Source organism: Grampus griseus, assembly GCF_964374135.1.
Source record: "Grampus griseus genome assembly, chromosome: 1".
NCBI classification, from domain to species: domain Eukaryota; kingdom Metazoa; phylum Chordata; class Mammalia; order Artiodactyla; family Delphinidae; genus Grampus; species Grampus griseus.
In genome coordinates this window covers 146,003,776-146,020,235 of record NC_139017.1, presented here as the reverse complement: position 1 = coordinate 146,020,235, position 16,460 = coordinate 146,003,776, and the positions used below count along the sequence as shown (strand labels likewise).

General features: G+C 39.6%; 1 protein-coding gene and 1 pseudogene across 2 annotated transcripts in view; one reads left to right on the top strand and one right to left on the bottom strand.

Annotated features, from left to right (window-relative positions):
- The window catches only part of TESK2 (testis associated actin remodelling kinase 2), a 130,088-nt gene that overhangs the window by 45,008 nt on the left and 68,620 nt on the right, over positions 1-16,460 (bottom strand). The gene's annotated exons all lie outside the window — the stretch shown is intronic.
- On the top strand, positions 8,023-8,577 carry LOC309831603 (BCL2/adenovirus E1B 19 kDa protein-interacting protein 3-like; annotated as a pseudogene). The gene has a single exon. The product of its transcript is annotated as a BCL2/adenovirus E1B 19 kDa protein-interacting protein 3-like (transcript).

Below are 16,460 nucleotides of genomic sequence, written 5' to 3'. Positions count from 1 at the left end.
AGAGAATGTTAGCTATTCTTCTCTTAACCTTTCTGACTTCTTCTCCAGACTGGAATATAAGAAAGGTTTTTAAGAGTACAGATCTCATCTAATTTATTTCTATATACAGTGCCTGACATACAATGCTTTGCACGTAAGATGCTAAACAAGCATTTCTTGAATGAAAAAGCAGTAATCACCAAATTAGCTTCACAATGTAAACTTGTTTTATAAGAAAGAACATTTAGAGGCAGGTACAAGGCTGGAAAGCCAAGAGGTGTTTACTTTATTTAATCAAATATTTATATAGAAGCTAGGCAATAGGATTCTACTAGCAAAACAATGGCTACATTCTAAAGTTATGGATCTCCTAGAAGCTGAAAGTATTTGGTTTGGGTGTGATACACCCTTGCTTCCCTTCCCCCCAGACCCACTGTCACTATGACCACATCATCCACAGAGATGTCACAGATGACACATTCAGGCAGGCACTGGCTTCATGTGACAGTCTTCCCCACTTCCTACTCTCATCGCCACATCACAGTGGTGTCGCACAATTCTACCTCTATGTGAAACTTTTCTGCCAGGCCTCCTCACCCCCACTTCCTCCCCACCACCACCATGTCGAAAATGGTGTTACAGAGCTGGCAAGCTGAGACAGGCATTAGCTTTATATTGGAAGAAGAGCTTGAGCAGAGTTAATCATTCCAGTTGCTATAAACAGAATATACTTTAAAAGGGAAATATAACTCATCCTTAACAGGGAAGAGATTTATGCCTAGAAAAGCATTTCATATCAACAATAAGTTTTTACTGAAATTTTTATTGCTTCTTTAATGAAAATCGGAACTGTGGCTGAGCCTTAAAATCACTTTTGGTAAGAGACAGGATCTAAAAAATGTTACATTCTGATTGATTCTTATTCTCCACTACCACCACCCAAAACCATGCAAGGTAAAATTACTTAGCTCGGGAAGGGAGCACTTTCTTAATGGATATGCTTGAGAGTGAGTGATTAGATTACTCAACTTTGTTATTTTTAATTTCATATTACACACACATTCACGTTGCTTTTGATTTTTTTAGACCAGTGCTTCCTAAATTTTAATGTGGAAACAGATCACCTAGAAATCATGTAAACTGCAGACTTAGATTCTATAGGTCAGGGGGGACTTGAAATTCTGAATTTCTAAAAAGCTCCCAGGTGATGCTAATGCTGCTTGGTCTATGGACTTACATGTTGAGTGGCAAGGCTCAGTGTAGACCAAGGATAGCTAGCTGATCACTACTCTAAAGTTAGTAAGACTACAACAGGAAACTCCCAACTCTGATACTACTGGTAAACTAGACTTTGACCAGAGACTTTGGCTCCCTCTAAGTAGAAGTATTTTTGACCGAGCATGCTTCTGAATTACCAAGGCACTCCATCAACACCACACTGCTATAGCATCATCATTTTCTACCTTTAACTGTTTTATAATATACCTTATATCTCCCCTACTAGACTATAAGCTTCTTAATAGCATTCCCTTGCCTGGCATATGACAGTATATAAACACTTGCAGGATAATTTAAAACACAACTCTGACCACTCAAAAATTACTGAGTAAAAAAAAAAAAAAAAAAAAAAAAAATTACTGAGTGCCACTGTGTGCCAGGCACTGGTAATGATCATAATAATTATGATAACAACTAACTCAAAGTGCGCTTACCATCTAGGCATTGCTCTAAGTACTTTATGTTATATTCACTGTTGTAATAAATTTATTTATTTACTTTTGGCTGTGTTGGGTCTTTGTTGCTGCACGTGGGCTTTCTCTAGCTGCAGTGAGCAGTAGCTACTCTTTGCCTCTGTGCACTGTCTTCTCATTGCGGTGGCTTCTCTTGCTATGGAGCACGGGCTCTAGGTGCACGGACTTCAGTAGTTGTGGCACACAGGCTCAGTAGTTGTGACGCACAGGCTTAGTTGCTCCGTGGCACGTGGGATCTTCCCGGACCAGGGCTCGAACCCACGTCCCCTGCATTGGCAGGCGTATTCTTAACCACTGTGCCACCAGGTATGTCCTACGTTGTATTCATTTAATTCTCATGATAACCCAACGAAGTAACACTTTTATTAACCTAATCATATAGATGAAGAAACAGGCTCAGAGAAATTAAGTAACTTGCCCAAAGTCATAACAGCTAATAAGTGGCAGAGCCAGGAGTCAAACCTAAACAGTGGGTTCCAAAGTCTGTGCTCTCTCTCTTTTTTTTTTGGCCGCACCACGTGTCACGCGGGATCTTAGTTCCCCGAAAAGGGCAAACCCGCACCCTGCAATGGAAGCATGGAGTTTTAACCACTGGACTGCTAGGGAATTCCCAAAGTCTGTGCTTTTTTTTTTTTTTTCCCCAAAGTCTGTGCTCTTAACCACAATGTTATATTACCTCTCCATATAGTTATAGAAAGGATATAAAAATGATTAAGACACAACCCCTCCACTTAAGAAGCTATTGGCTACTCAAAAAATTGTTGTGGCAGCTCACAGTCCCTGATCAAAGTCCAAATTCTTTAGCGTGTTATTCAAGAGTCTGAATGATCTGACCCCAACCTCTCTTACCTTATCTATTACATCGACCTGCATTCTCTACATTTCAGTTATATAATCTGCCTCTCCTAAATATGTCCTGAATTCTCCCATTTCCACTTTCATTTTGTTGCTAGAATGAGTCTACCTTTCTAATCAAAATTAATCTTTCTCTTCCCTATACACTCATATCACTCCATTTAAACTTCTATTGTAACACTTATCAGGCCTGCCTTCTACATGTTTTAGCTACGTCCACCTCTTCCACTCAGTCAGAGGATTCTTGAGGGCAGGGATGTTACGTATGGAAGGGAATGGCTACTTGTTCACTTCCTTTTTTCCTCCTGAAGTAGACTACATTTCCTAGTTGGTTAAGACCATAAAACTGAGTTCTGGCCAGCGGTATAGGGGCAGAAGTGATTATTTCCAGGCCTGTCCCATTAAAAACCTCAACACTGTCCTCCATACTTTATTCCTTCGTCTGCCAGCAGATGCAGAAGACCCAGTAGAGGAAACTGAGGCCCTGTCCAAGGTTAAAAAGAGCTCCCCTTCAACCTCCACGCAACATGCATTGGACTGGAACATGAGTAAGAAACAAGCTTTTGTGTCTCTATATATACCTTAAATACTGCCTTGTTCATAGTTACTGCTCAGTAAATATTTACTGAATTCAATTAAAAGTTAAAATTCTTATTCCAGGGCTTCCCTGGTGGTGCAGTGGTTGAGAGTCCGCCTGCCGATGCAGGGGACACGGGTTCGTGCCCCAGTCCGGGAAGACCCCACATGCCGCAGAGCGGCTGGGCCCGTGAGCCATGGCCGCTGAGCCTGCGTGTCCGGAGCCTGTGCTCTGCAACGGGAGAGGCCACAACAGTGAGAGGTCCGCGTACCGCAAAAAAAAAAAAAAAAAAAATCTTATTCCAAGGCAGGACCTTTCAAGGCCCTACTATTAGCCAGCAGTCTCCAAAACTGGGGAATGAGCAAGACTGAAGAATGGAAAGAAAATTAGAATTTTTACTTTTTTTTAATATGAAAAAGAGAAATTAAGTTTTACTAATATTTAATAAGGGTTGATCGTAGCACCTGGGGATGTGCTCAAAAATGTTTTCCTAATGGGATACTATGGAAGACAGAAGATATCCAAAGATGTCCATGTCCTAATCCCTAGAACCTGTGAATATGTTATGTTAGTAGGCAAGTAGAATAAATTAAACTGCAGATGGAATTAAGACTGCTAATCAGCTCGCTTTAAATTAGGGAGATTATCCTGGATTAGCAAAGTGGGTGCAATGTAATCACAAGAGGTATTCAAAGGTGGAAGAGGGAGGCAGAAGAGTCAGTATCAGAGGGATTCAATGTGAAAAAGACTCAACTGGCCTTGGCTGGCTTTGAAGATGGAAGGGCACTACAAGCCAAGGAATGCAAAACAGACTCTAGAAGCTGAAGAAAGAAAATAGATTCTCCCCTAGAGCCTCCAGAAAGGAACATAGCCCACCTTGAATTTAGCCAGTAAGACCCATCAGACTTCTGACCTACAGAACTGTAAGATAATACTTTTATGTTGTTTTAAGCCATTAGGTTTGTGGCAATTTGCTACAGCAGCCATAGAAAACTAATAATACATAACCAAAAAAATTTATGGGTCACTATTCTATGTTATAATGCTCACAGATCTAGGATAGACTTTGGAATTTGACTCTTTCTAAACAAGCGTAAGGAAAATAATAATGTTATTATGTTCCTTCGTGGCATTTACATCCAGTGGGTCAAATATTTATTGAACTCTCAGTTATGTATAAAGCTCACAGTTAAACATTAAAGTTTAAATGTTATGCCTTCTCAAAAGTTTATTACCTAAACAGAAGAATGAGGGAGAGGTGTGATTATAGTCTAAAACACATCTATCTATCCTCATTCTGAAAAACAAAACACTGACGTTACTGTCAAACTTGGACCTCTTCAATTCTGCATAACAGGACCTAGTAAGAGGTCTGTGGCCATTGTATCAAAGCTGTCAAGAAAATTACTACTTATTGCTCACCTACAATATACCTGGAAACTGTGCTAGGTGTTTTATAGGTACTACCTGAGATGAAATTACCCCCATTTTATCATCTAGGAAAATGAGGTTCAGAGTATTTAAGTGACTTGACAAAGATTAGAGAAGGTACTGGAATCTGGATCTATTAGGCTCCAAAGCCTATGCTTTGTTCTGTGACAATCAGTATGGAAGAAAAAGGCCAGTGGTTCAATAATAATTTCATTTTGATTCATAAAAAACTATCTATCTGTAAACTAATGAAAATCTTACTGGTTAGCTTTAAAAGTCTTTCTACTGCCAACTTTGAGCAATAAAAGCACCATCCATATTTTAAGAGTTCTTCTGACCTGTACTTGTCTTTCCAGAAAAATGTCTGACTCCAAAGTTCGGTAAAAAAAACAATTAAGAGGCCTGAAATAAACCTACAGTAAAATATTAAAGTGTGGGGCTTCCCTGGTGGCGCAGTGGTTGAGAATCCACCTGCCAACGCAGGGGACACAGGTTCGAGCCCTGGTCCAGGAAGATCCCACGTGTTACGGAGCAACTAAACCCGTGTGCCACAACTACTAAGCCTGAGCTCTAGAGCCTGCGAGCCACAGCTACTGAGCCCATGTGCTACAACTAATGAAGCCCACGCACCTAGAGCCTGTGCTCCGCAACAAGAGAAGCCACCGCAATGAGAAGCTTGTGCACCACAGTGAAGAGTAGCCCCTGCTCGCCACAACTAGAGAAAGCCTGCGTGCAGCAACAAAGACCCAACGCAGCCATAAATTAATTAATTAATTAATTAAAAGATAATAATAAAAAAATAAAATGAACTGCTTTGCATCTTACTCCCAAATAAAGCAAAGATACCAATGCTCTCTTAGACTAGAAAAAATTACCAATAATCAAAAAGGAGAAGAGAGGGAAATGGCTCAGAACTCAAGGCCCAAAAGAGCTATGAATGTTAGATCCATAAAAAAAAGGAGTACTATCCTTGGGTAAGGCTTGCTGCAGTTCAAACGTGTTTTAGAGGTATTACATCATGGAAAACTGGTTGTGCGAGGTCATAGATACGAAAACTCATAAGGAAAACTCAGCTGAACAGACATTAACCACCAGAGCCTCACATCAGGTGACACTAAGCAAAGCTGGTTCAGTCTGGCTTTCTCTTTTCTCTCCATGTTTCCCCCCCCCCCGCCCCCCGGTACGAGGGCCTCTCACTGTTGTGGCCTCTCCCGTTGTGGAGCACAGGCTCCGGACGCGCAGGCTCAGCGGCCATGGCTCACGGGCCCAGCTGCTCCGCGGCATGTGGGATCTTTCCAGACCGGGGCACAAACCTGTGTCCCCTGCATCGGCAGGCGGACTCTGAACCACTGCGCCACCAGGGAAGCCCTCTCCATGGTTTTTATAGTCCAATTTTAAGATAGCTACAGGCAGAATAAACATTCCGCAGCCATCACTAGATCATGTCAATAGCACTATATATAATAACAAAAGGACAAATCAAGTTCATGGTCAAATTTTACTTTTTCTTAGTGAAACAATACAAATATATAAAAAGTTTAAATTAGATCTGCTTGCTTATAAATATTAAACCAGTTTAATAAATATAAAAACATCCTAGATTTCTGAGAGAAAAATATTCTCTATCTTGAATAACAACTGAAAGTAAAATGAGACTAAGAATGAATTCATTCTGTATTTTCATTATTTCATAGAAAATTTTAAACCACATTGCTCAAAACTGCCATGCAAGCAGCAAAATACCAAGTCTCCTGACAAAGGCAGAACTATTAATACATATATGTGCAGTGACTTTAAATGTTCCCCAAATGCTTTTTTTTTTTAAATCCATTTAGTTCAGGAGAACTAAAATCCACAAACCCAAGTATATAGATTGTCTCCCCAAGCACTGAAAAAGCTTCTTTTCCCTTCCCAAATTTATCCTTTAGTCTACAATTCCTCATAAACTCACACCAAAATAGCAAAATATAAACACAAACTTCAAATTATGTGAGCATACTTCTGAAACACTCTCCCAATGATTTATTTCTTCCCGAATTCAATACAACAGGCAGGTATCAAGTAAATACTAAGTGCAAGGTTTGTAGTCTCCATAGATAAACACTTAAATTTTTTTTTTACGGCCTGTCACATATATACTAAGCACAGTGCCAGGCAATGAGGATCAAGTGGGGGCCATAGAAATAAACATGATGGTTCTTTCTTTAAGGAGTTCACAAATAATGATAATAGTAGATAACATTTACTGAGCACTTATAACGTGTCAGACACTGTTCTAAATACTTTATAGGAATTACCTCATTTAATCCTTATGAAGACATTATGTAATAGGTACTACTACTATCTCCGTTTTACAGATGAAACTGAAGACAGATTAAGTGGCTTCCCCCAGGTCACACAACTAGCAAATGGCAGTCAGGACTGGATCCTTAACTCTTTGTTTTGCTTAATACGCTATCTGTTTATTGTTGTTTGGATCCTTAACTCTTAAGCTTTATGCTATACAGCCTTATTATATGATGCTTCAGATGATTATAATAATAGCAGCATCAGTAATAAAAATAATAGCTAAGATTTAGTGCCTTGCATTGTGATAAGTTCTTTTTTTTAAAAATAAATTTATTTACTTTATTTTTGACTGCGTTGGGTCTTCATTGCTGTGTGCAGGCTTTCTCTAGTTGCGGTGAGCAGGGGCTACTCTTCCCTGTGGTGAGGTGGCTTCTTTTGTGGAGCACGGCTGTAGGCGCACGTGCTTCAGTAGTTGTGGTGTGCGGGCTCTCAGTAGCTGTGGCGCACGGGCTTAGCTGCTCTAGCAGCATGTGGGATCTTCCCCGACCAGAGCTTGAACCTGTGTTCTCTGCACTGTCAGGCTGATTCTTAACCACTGCACCACCAGGGAAGTCCCATGATAAGTTCTTTATGTATGTTATTTCATTTAATCCTCCCAGTGAAACCGAGTAGGACCTTGTGGGGCTCCTTGGCACAGAAGACTTTCAAACAGCTGCTAATCTGGGAAGGGAGGGGATGCAGAGACAAGGGAGGAGCAGTCAAGAAACAAAGTGCAGGGGACTTCCCCGGTGGTCCAGTGGTAAAGAATCATGCAGGGGACGCAGGTTTGATCTCTGGTTGGGGAACTAAATTCCCACATGCCGCGGAGCAACTAAGCCTGCACGCCTCAACTAGAGAGCCCATGTACCGCAACTAAGACCCAATGCAGCCAAAAATAAAAAATAAATAAAAATAAAAAAACAAGATATTCGTTAAAAAAAAAGAAAAGAAAAGAAACAAAGTCTAGTGTTGCTGCCTGAGAACCAGACAGTCCTGCTGCGACAATGTCGTCTCAGTACAGCAGCCACCAGCCCCAGACAACAACAACTGTGAGGAAGGTGAACAGTCTCTGCCCCAACCAGCCGGCCTCAGCGTGGAGCTGAGGTGGAGCTCCCCATGAACAGCAGCAAGGCCAATGACAATGGCAATGGGAAAAATGGGGGGCTAGAACATGTACCCTCCTCATCCTCTATCCACAATGGAGATATGGAAAAGATTCTTTTGGATGCACAACATGAATCTGGACAGAGTAGTTCAAGAGGCAGTTCTCACTGAGATAGTCCTTCCCCACAAGAAGTTGGGCAGATCATGTTTGATGTGGAAATGCACACCAGCAGGGACCATAGCTCTCAGACAGAAAAAGAAATTGCAGAAGGAGAGAAAGAAGTGAATTCTTTGAAGAAAATCGTAGACTGGGTATCTGACTGGTTCAGTAGACCTGAAAACGTTCCACCTAAGGAGTTCCACTTCAGGCACCCTAAACATTCCATTTCCTTAAGCATGAGGAAAAGTGGAGCCATGAAAAAAGGGGGGATTTTCTCTGAAGAATTTCTTAAGGTGTTCATTCCATCTCTCTTCCTCTCCCATGTTTTGGCTTTGGGGCTAGGCATCTACACTGGAAAACGACTAAGCACATCTTCTGCCAGTACCTACTGAGGGAAAAGAAGAGCCCCTGGGAAAGAGTGTGACTTGTGAAGTGGTGTACTGTCACAGTAGTTTATTTGAACTTGAGACCATTGTAAGCATGATCCAACCTACAACCTATTTTTACATATCCAAGTTCCAGTAACTCTCAAATCCAGTATTTTATTCAAACTCTGTTGAGGCATTTTACTAACCTCATTCCCTTTTTGGCCCATAAAACACTTTAGAATTTCCTAACAGAGTTTACTGTTGTTTAGATATTTGCAAGGGCTTCTTTTCTGCAAATGCCACCAGCAGATTATTTTTAATTTTGTCAACAATGCTGTTGTCTCCTTTTAGTACCATCAGACTTAGACCTGCATCATTCATGGTATAAATTTTACTCTTAAAAGATAACTCCCATCATTCTCTTAAAATGAGACCAGGTTAGCAATTGATATAAAAGCTTTATTGTTTTGTTTTTCAAGACAAAGGCAAGCTTCTATAAGCTCGAATTTACAGTTATTAAAAAAGAAAACAAACAAACAAAATAAGACACTAGAAAAAAATACCCTGGGCAATAAAAAATTATTTTAAACCAAAAAAAGAGAGAGAGAAAAACAAAGTGCAGCCTTGGGGCAGGGCCCTGGTTCCACCTCAAGGGATACACATAACAATATCTTTGAGCTCTTCTACAGAACTAAAACCCCCAACAAATGGAAGACTTAGCATTCTTCATTCCAGAGAAGATCACAGTTCGATTAACTTCAAGAAGCTCATCAGGAGACCACCTAGGCCAGATTAAAGGCATGCAGGCCCTGTACACACCCTGATCCTTATCAGCAACCCCACCCTTGAACCACTGCTATAAAACTCATCAAATCTCCCCAGGTTGGGACACACAGTTTTTCAGGGCACAAGCCCGCTGTGTCCCCCTTTGCCTGGCAAAGCAATAAAGCTATTCCTTTTCACTTCACCCAAAACTCTGTCTCCGAGATTCGATTTGGCACCAGTGCAGAGAGGCCAAGTTTTCGGCATCACCATCAACCTTGTACAGTAGTACTATTATTATTCTCTACTTCACAGATGAGAAAACTGAGATTACAGAGGTTATATAACTTACTTAAGGTCCCCTAACTACTAAGAGACACAACCATCCTGAACCTCTCCTCTGAATTCCAGATTTGTTTACCCAGCCGTCAACTTGATATCTCCTGATCTCCCATCCCCAAACCTGTCCCCTATTCAGTCTTCCCCAATGTAGTTACTGGCAATTCAATTCTCCCAGTCATTCAAGTCAAAAACCTAAGTAAGAGTCATTCTAGATTCCTGCTTCCTTGTGCTAATATCCCACACCCAATCCATTAGGAAATTCTATTGCCTCTACTTTCAAAAATATCCAGAATCCAATTACTTCTTTCCACCTACACTGCTACCCATAGTCCAAGCTCTGTCTAGATGACTGCAATTGCCTCCTAACTTAATTTTCCTCAGTTATAATTTACAAAGCTTCAAATAGGTATATAATGAAAATAGAACCCAGGGCTGCCCATATCACCACTGAATCCTACTCCCCTGAGTAAGTAACAATTCTTTTACTGTTTCTTCTATTTACCAATACAGCTCTAGCTAACATACTTATACTGCTATTTCTGACCTTCTACTGACTTTCCAGTGTGGAAGCTGAGGGTTCCACCCTCTTAAATTACTTCCTTTCAAATACTGGGTAAAAGACAATTTTGGGTAAAATCAATATTTAGGAGAAACAAAAACTCAGCATTTGCATTATTATGACTGATTATAAGCACTACTAAGCCAAGTAATATATTATGAATACATTTTATTTCTTGCACAATTTTTAATGTTTTGCCTAATTTTTCATTTGCTTAGTTACTATATGCCTACCATTAATTCTTCCCAAAGTCTCCAACAGAATTGTAAAATTCTTCTGAATATGAATGTCCACCATGTCAAACACATCTGGAAATCCATGAATTCTTTCCTTAAACCCCACTCCCCAATATTTCTCCTAGAGTTCTTGATCCTCCCACTCCAGTTTGGACTGCTTATTCTCTAGACTGTTATCCAGCAGTCACCCTGGGTCTTGCTATCACCCTTCTTTCCAGATCTTACACCTTCCTTTTTATTTTTACTTAATTGTTTTGTTTACCCCCTTGTTTTTGATGGGATACATCCCCCAGAAGCTTCAAAAGAAAAGCTTTTGCAAGGGCAAAGTTTTCAAAATGTGGCATGTCTGAAAATGTCTTTACTCTCATGCCTGACTGGTAGTTTGACTGGATATAGAATTCTAAGTAGGAAATAATTTTCTCTCAGAAAGCATTGTTCCATCGGTAGAGCTTCCAGAGCTGGTGTTGAGAAGTCTGATACCATTTTAATTTTCAGTCTTTTATATGGCATCTCATTCCCCCCCGCCCATAGAAGTGCTTAGAATCTTATTTTTATTGCCCATATTCTAAAATTTCATAATCATATGCTCTGGGGTGGGTCTTTTTTTTCATTCATTGTGCTGGGCACTTGGTAGGACCTTTCACTTTGGAAGTTCATGCTCTTCAGTTGTAGAAAATGTTCTTGTATTAGTCAAAAACAGACTTCCTAGACTGATCCTTTAATTTTCTTATCTTTTCTCTCTTATTTTCCATCTTTGGCTTTTCTCCATTAACGGATGATTTCCTCAACTTTATCTCCTTGGCCTTCTAGTCAAATGGTTTAAATAAAACCATAACTAAATAATCATATAGAACTATGTATAAATAAATAATTATATTTTTAAATTTCCAAGAATCTTTGAGAATCTTTGTGGTTCTCTAATTATTCCTATTTTATAGTATACCATTCTTGTTTCATTGATGCAGCTCCTTCTCTAACCTCTCCTGGAAGGATATATATTTAGAAGATCATAATTAGAAGGTTTTTTGGTAGTTACATTTTAAAGTTTTCTTCTTTTACTTGGGGCTCTTCAATTTCTCCAAATCCACCAATTTCCTGGCAGGTGGTGGGGGTGTGGGTGGGAGGCAGATGATTCCTACCTGCTTAAGAGCAACGTGATAGAAGAGGACTAGAAGTCTCAAGAGCCTCACCATTCAGTATGCAGACAATCCCTTCATCTCCCTCTTCTCAGTATAACGTTCCTTTCCCATCTGCTGTCATTTTAGATGCTTACCTAGTATGAAGGTCGGTAAGCATTCTAACATTCTGGTTCAATTTTTTCCCCAAAATAAAAATTCATCTCTTGTCGGGGTGGGTGAGACTTAACTGATTGTTGCAAAGAATGGGGATGGTGACTTTTAGGCCCAGTTATTCCTGAAAAGACTTTCAATAGTCCTCCTATTTTCAGCCCAAGCCTGACATCCACCTTCAGATCCAGAGGTGAACTCTAAGTTTTGTAGGTTTCTGTGATGCAAACTGGCTTGCTTCTATGTAGTACCTGCTTCTATAGATACTATTTTATAGGCACTGGAAATACTGGGTTGGCTAAAAAGTTCATTCGGGTTTTCCATAAGATGTTATGGAAAAACCCGAACAAACTTTTTAGCCAACCCAATACAGTGGTGAACATTATAAAGTTCTACCCTCAGGGAGCTCACTCTACCCTGGAGGCTATAAACAATAAGTAAACAAATGAATAAATAAGATATTTTCAAAGATGATAAGAACTATAAAGACAAAGCAGAATGAGGGGATAAATAGTGATATTGGATGGCTATTTTAGACAGGCTAGTCAACAAAAGTCTCTATGAGGAGGGGATATCTCAGAAGAAGCATGCCAAATAATTCTGGGATAAAGATATTACTATAGGAAATGGGAAAAGAAAGTACAAAGACTGAAGTAGGAAAGAGGTTGGTGCATTTGAGAAACAAAAAGGTCAGTAAGGGTGGTGGTTAGGATGGTGTAAGCTACAGGAAGAGTGATCAGAAATAAGGTCAGAGAGGCAGGCAGGACAAATTAAGGCCTTGTACATCAAAGCCCAGAGTTTAGATTTCATTTGAAGGGTGACAAAAAGTCACAGAAGGAAATTCAGCAGTGGGGGATGGTATGATCTGATTTACCTTTTTAAAGTTCAATCTGGCTACCATGGGGCAAGAGGGGAACTGAGCTAGGATGCTGGCTTGTGGAGGTAGTAAGTAGTAGGCAGACAGGGCATATTTTAAAGATAATGCTAAACTACCTGAAGGTTTGAGGTAGGGTGTAAAGGAAAGATATTAAGGATGACACCCAGGTTTTTGGCCTAAATAGCAGATGAATGGCAATTCCATTTGCTGAGATGGGAGAGGTCTAGAAAGTAAAATATGGGGGCGGGGTAGGAAAACGATCAACGGGGGTCCATAATACATACTCAATAAATGGTAGCCATTGTTTATATTAAAAATCATCTTCCATTATATGTCAATTATATCTCAATAAATTTTTTTAAAATCACTTTCTTTCTGGGGTTGTACTACTTCACTCTCCACAGATGATGACATAAACAGTACTGACGCTTATTCCACATTTTATTTTACAGAAACTTTCTGGTTATATGAAATTAGAACTTAGACTCAATTCCTAAGCCATTAGACTTTCTACCTTAGTACAGAGAAGAGAAAACAATATTAAGACCCCCCCTTACCAATATGCTAGTATTATAAAATTTGCTTTGAGGGCTATATCGACACTCACCTAGTTACTAGGATTTCAATGATAAAATCAAAAAGATGCACCTTAATCCATCATTTTTATTTATTTATTTAAAATACCTTTTTTTTTTTTTTTTTTCCGGTACGCGGGCCTCTCACTGTTGTGGCCTCTCCCGTTGCGGAGCACAGGCTCTGGACGCACAGGCTCAGCGGCCATGGCCCAGCCGCTCCACGGCATGTGGTATCTTCCCAGACCGGGGCACGAACCCATGTCCCCTGCATCGGCAGGCAGACTCTCAACCACTGCGCCACCAGGGAAGCCCTATTTAAAATACTTTTTAAAAATTTATTTATGTGGCTGAGCCGGTCTTAGTTAAGGCATATGGGATCTTCGTTGCAACACATGGGATCTTTTAGTTGCAACATGTGGAATCTTTTAGTTGCGGCATGTGGGATCTAGTTCTCTGACCAGGGATTGAACCCAGGCCCCCTGCATTGGAAGCACAGAGTCTTAACCACTGGACTACCAGGGAAGTCCCAATCCATCATTTTTAAATGCTTCCCATTTATTCTGAACAGCACACACACAGACACACACACAGACACACACACATACTCTGAGATAATATATTTTTCAAACCTGATCATTTAAAAATTATTCAAGGACTTCTCTGGTGGTCCAGTGGTTAAGACTCTGTGCTTCCAATGCAGGGGGCCCAGGTTCAATCCCTGGTCAGAGAACTAGATCCCACATGCATGCTGCAACTGAGACTGCATGCCGCGACTAAGAGTCCACATGCAGCAACAAAGATCCCACGTGCCATAACTAAGACCCAGCGCATCCAAATGAATAAATAAATATTTTAACATAAAATAAAATAAAAATTATTCAACATTAACTCAATGTGATTTCTAACCTGGTCCATTCCCCTCTTTTAACAAAAGGAGAAACCAAAGCCCAGAGGTCAAATAACTTGTCCAAGAGAACACAATTAGGAAATCGTGGATTGGTGTTAGGTCAAATAACTTGTCCAAGAGAACACAATTAGGAAATCATGGAGTGGTGTTAAATGCATAAGAGGAATAGTTGAAGATAAGGCTGGAAAAACAGGTCAGACATTAGCTGTCAGCCTAAAGAATTTTTGACTCAATTCTGAAATAAATGGGAGCCACAAAAGGTTTTTAAGAAATAAGCTATACAATTAGAGCTATGTATCAGGAAGAGTGAAAGATGGGCAAAAAGATAGGAAAAATAACTCACTCCAGGCAAAAGTGAAGAGGACTGAATTGACAGATGCATAAAGGAAGGAACAGATGCAAAAGTCTTTGAAGATTTAGAATCAAGAGCTTAGCTTCTGATTAGAAGCAAGGAATAAAAGAAATAACCAAAGATGACTTTGGGATTTTCATAATGGGTAACTGGAAAGAGTGCTCTCTTAATAGCTGAGATTGGGAAAATACCCTGCCGTATCCTCATAGCATTAGCAGATATTAATCTGTTTCCTAGATGTACAGTTTGCTTCCTCAGGAGACTGGGAGACAGCCCTCTACTTCTCTTCTATTCACCATGATATTACCTAGCACAGGGCTGGACTGAGTAGCTCCAAACAAATATTTGGTTATTTGAAAGCATATTCTTCATTTTAACAAAATGGCAATCATATTGTTGCAAATGGATTCTGAAGGGGAGCTAAAACAATTCTGAAAAAAATTGGTAGATAGGAAAATAAATTCAGAATGTGACCTAAAGAAAAGTAAGTATGAGAATGTGAACAAGGAGTCTAAAAGAAATATTAAATTTCTCATGGCATGAAGAATAACAAAGAGGTATGAGAACAAATCTTGGTACAGGTCCTCAAAAAGGCCATTGGGGAGTGGAAGTGAGCAAGGCATGGTATTGGGTTACAGATCTTGAGCGTAAGACTTCCTGGCATAAACAACCTTATTCACAAGAGGCCCAAACTATCAGTCCCTGCACTCAACAAAGCACTTCATTGTTCTTTTTTTAAACTGATAAATTAGAGCAACTGATGATAAAACAACCAATCTTAACTGTATCCATGTATTAAAAAAAATACATACACACAAACAAAATATACACACCTACTTGCCTCTATGACTCGTCAGGCCCACTCCTTTCCTTCCAACTAGAAATCTTAGAAGGGAGAAAGATAAAAGGAAAAGAGGAAGTAGGGAGGTTGGGGTCAAGAAAAAGAGAGAAATAAAACTGCAAAAATTCAGCTCACTCACTCCTGCTGGGCACAAAATAGCTGTGGCAGCAGAGGACCAAGCCATGCCCAGAGGATTAGATACCCACCATCTGGCAGGTCATACAGATACCCTTTTTTCCCAAGTAGGCCTTCAAAATCACTAATGCAGCAATTTTCAACGTTTTCTTTGTTTTAAGTGGAGACCTTTTCTTCAAAATTCTTAAATGGAAGTTCAATATAAAACAGATACAAAGTGAAGCTACTCTGGCTGGATGAAGCAAAAATGGAAAACGAAAGCCTCAGCTGCTCAACAACCTCCCTCCTGGGGCCAAGCCCCTGAGGAGGCATATCTGTGAAAATCCTAGGGTTCCAAGAGATGGATTCGTCCCAATTTAAATCTCATAATCTCAGTATGAGGGGAAACTTTGGTTCATACTTCTGCCTCAGCTTTTGCACCTATAAAAACTAACTAACCTATACTAACAGCTTGAAAATAGACTAAGAGCCATACTAACAAACAGTAACAAAAAATTTGAATTATAAAAAATATAAAGTATTAACAATAAATTTCTAAGACAACTTGAAAAGCATTTAGGAAATAAAAATTCTAAGAATTTTGAGACTGGAACATAGTTATGCATAGTTTGATATTTAAGGCATCCTAGGGAAGTATAAAAAATGTTTCTACTGCTATAGTACTCCTCTGGGTAACAAAAGCCAAGAGGACTCTGCTTGCGCTAGGCCCCTAGTAGGATAATTTCCTTTTGTTGTATTCAAAATATACAGTGAAAGTAAAGACACAAAAACATGAAAGATATAAACAACTAGAACTTCTTTAAAAAGTAATCCATGTCCCTGCTTTTAACTGCACTATATTTGAGACAGATGGCTTATGCAGAACAAAAAAGTCACCATCAGAGTGCAAACCCACCATGGTTAACAATAATCATAATAATTTTCATGCTTACTGTGGATTATAACAGATCCATAGGCTTTATGTACATTATCTCATTTGTTGGTTCACTGTAAAGATCAAGATAGAATTAACACTACCTTTTACATATTAGAAAA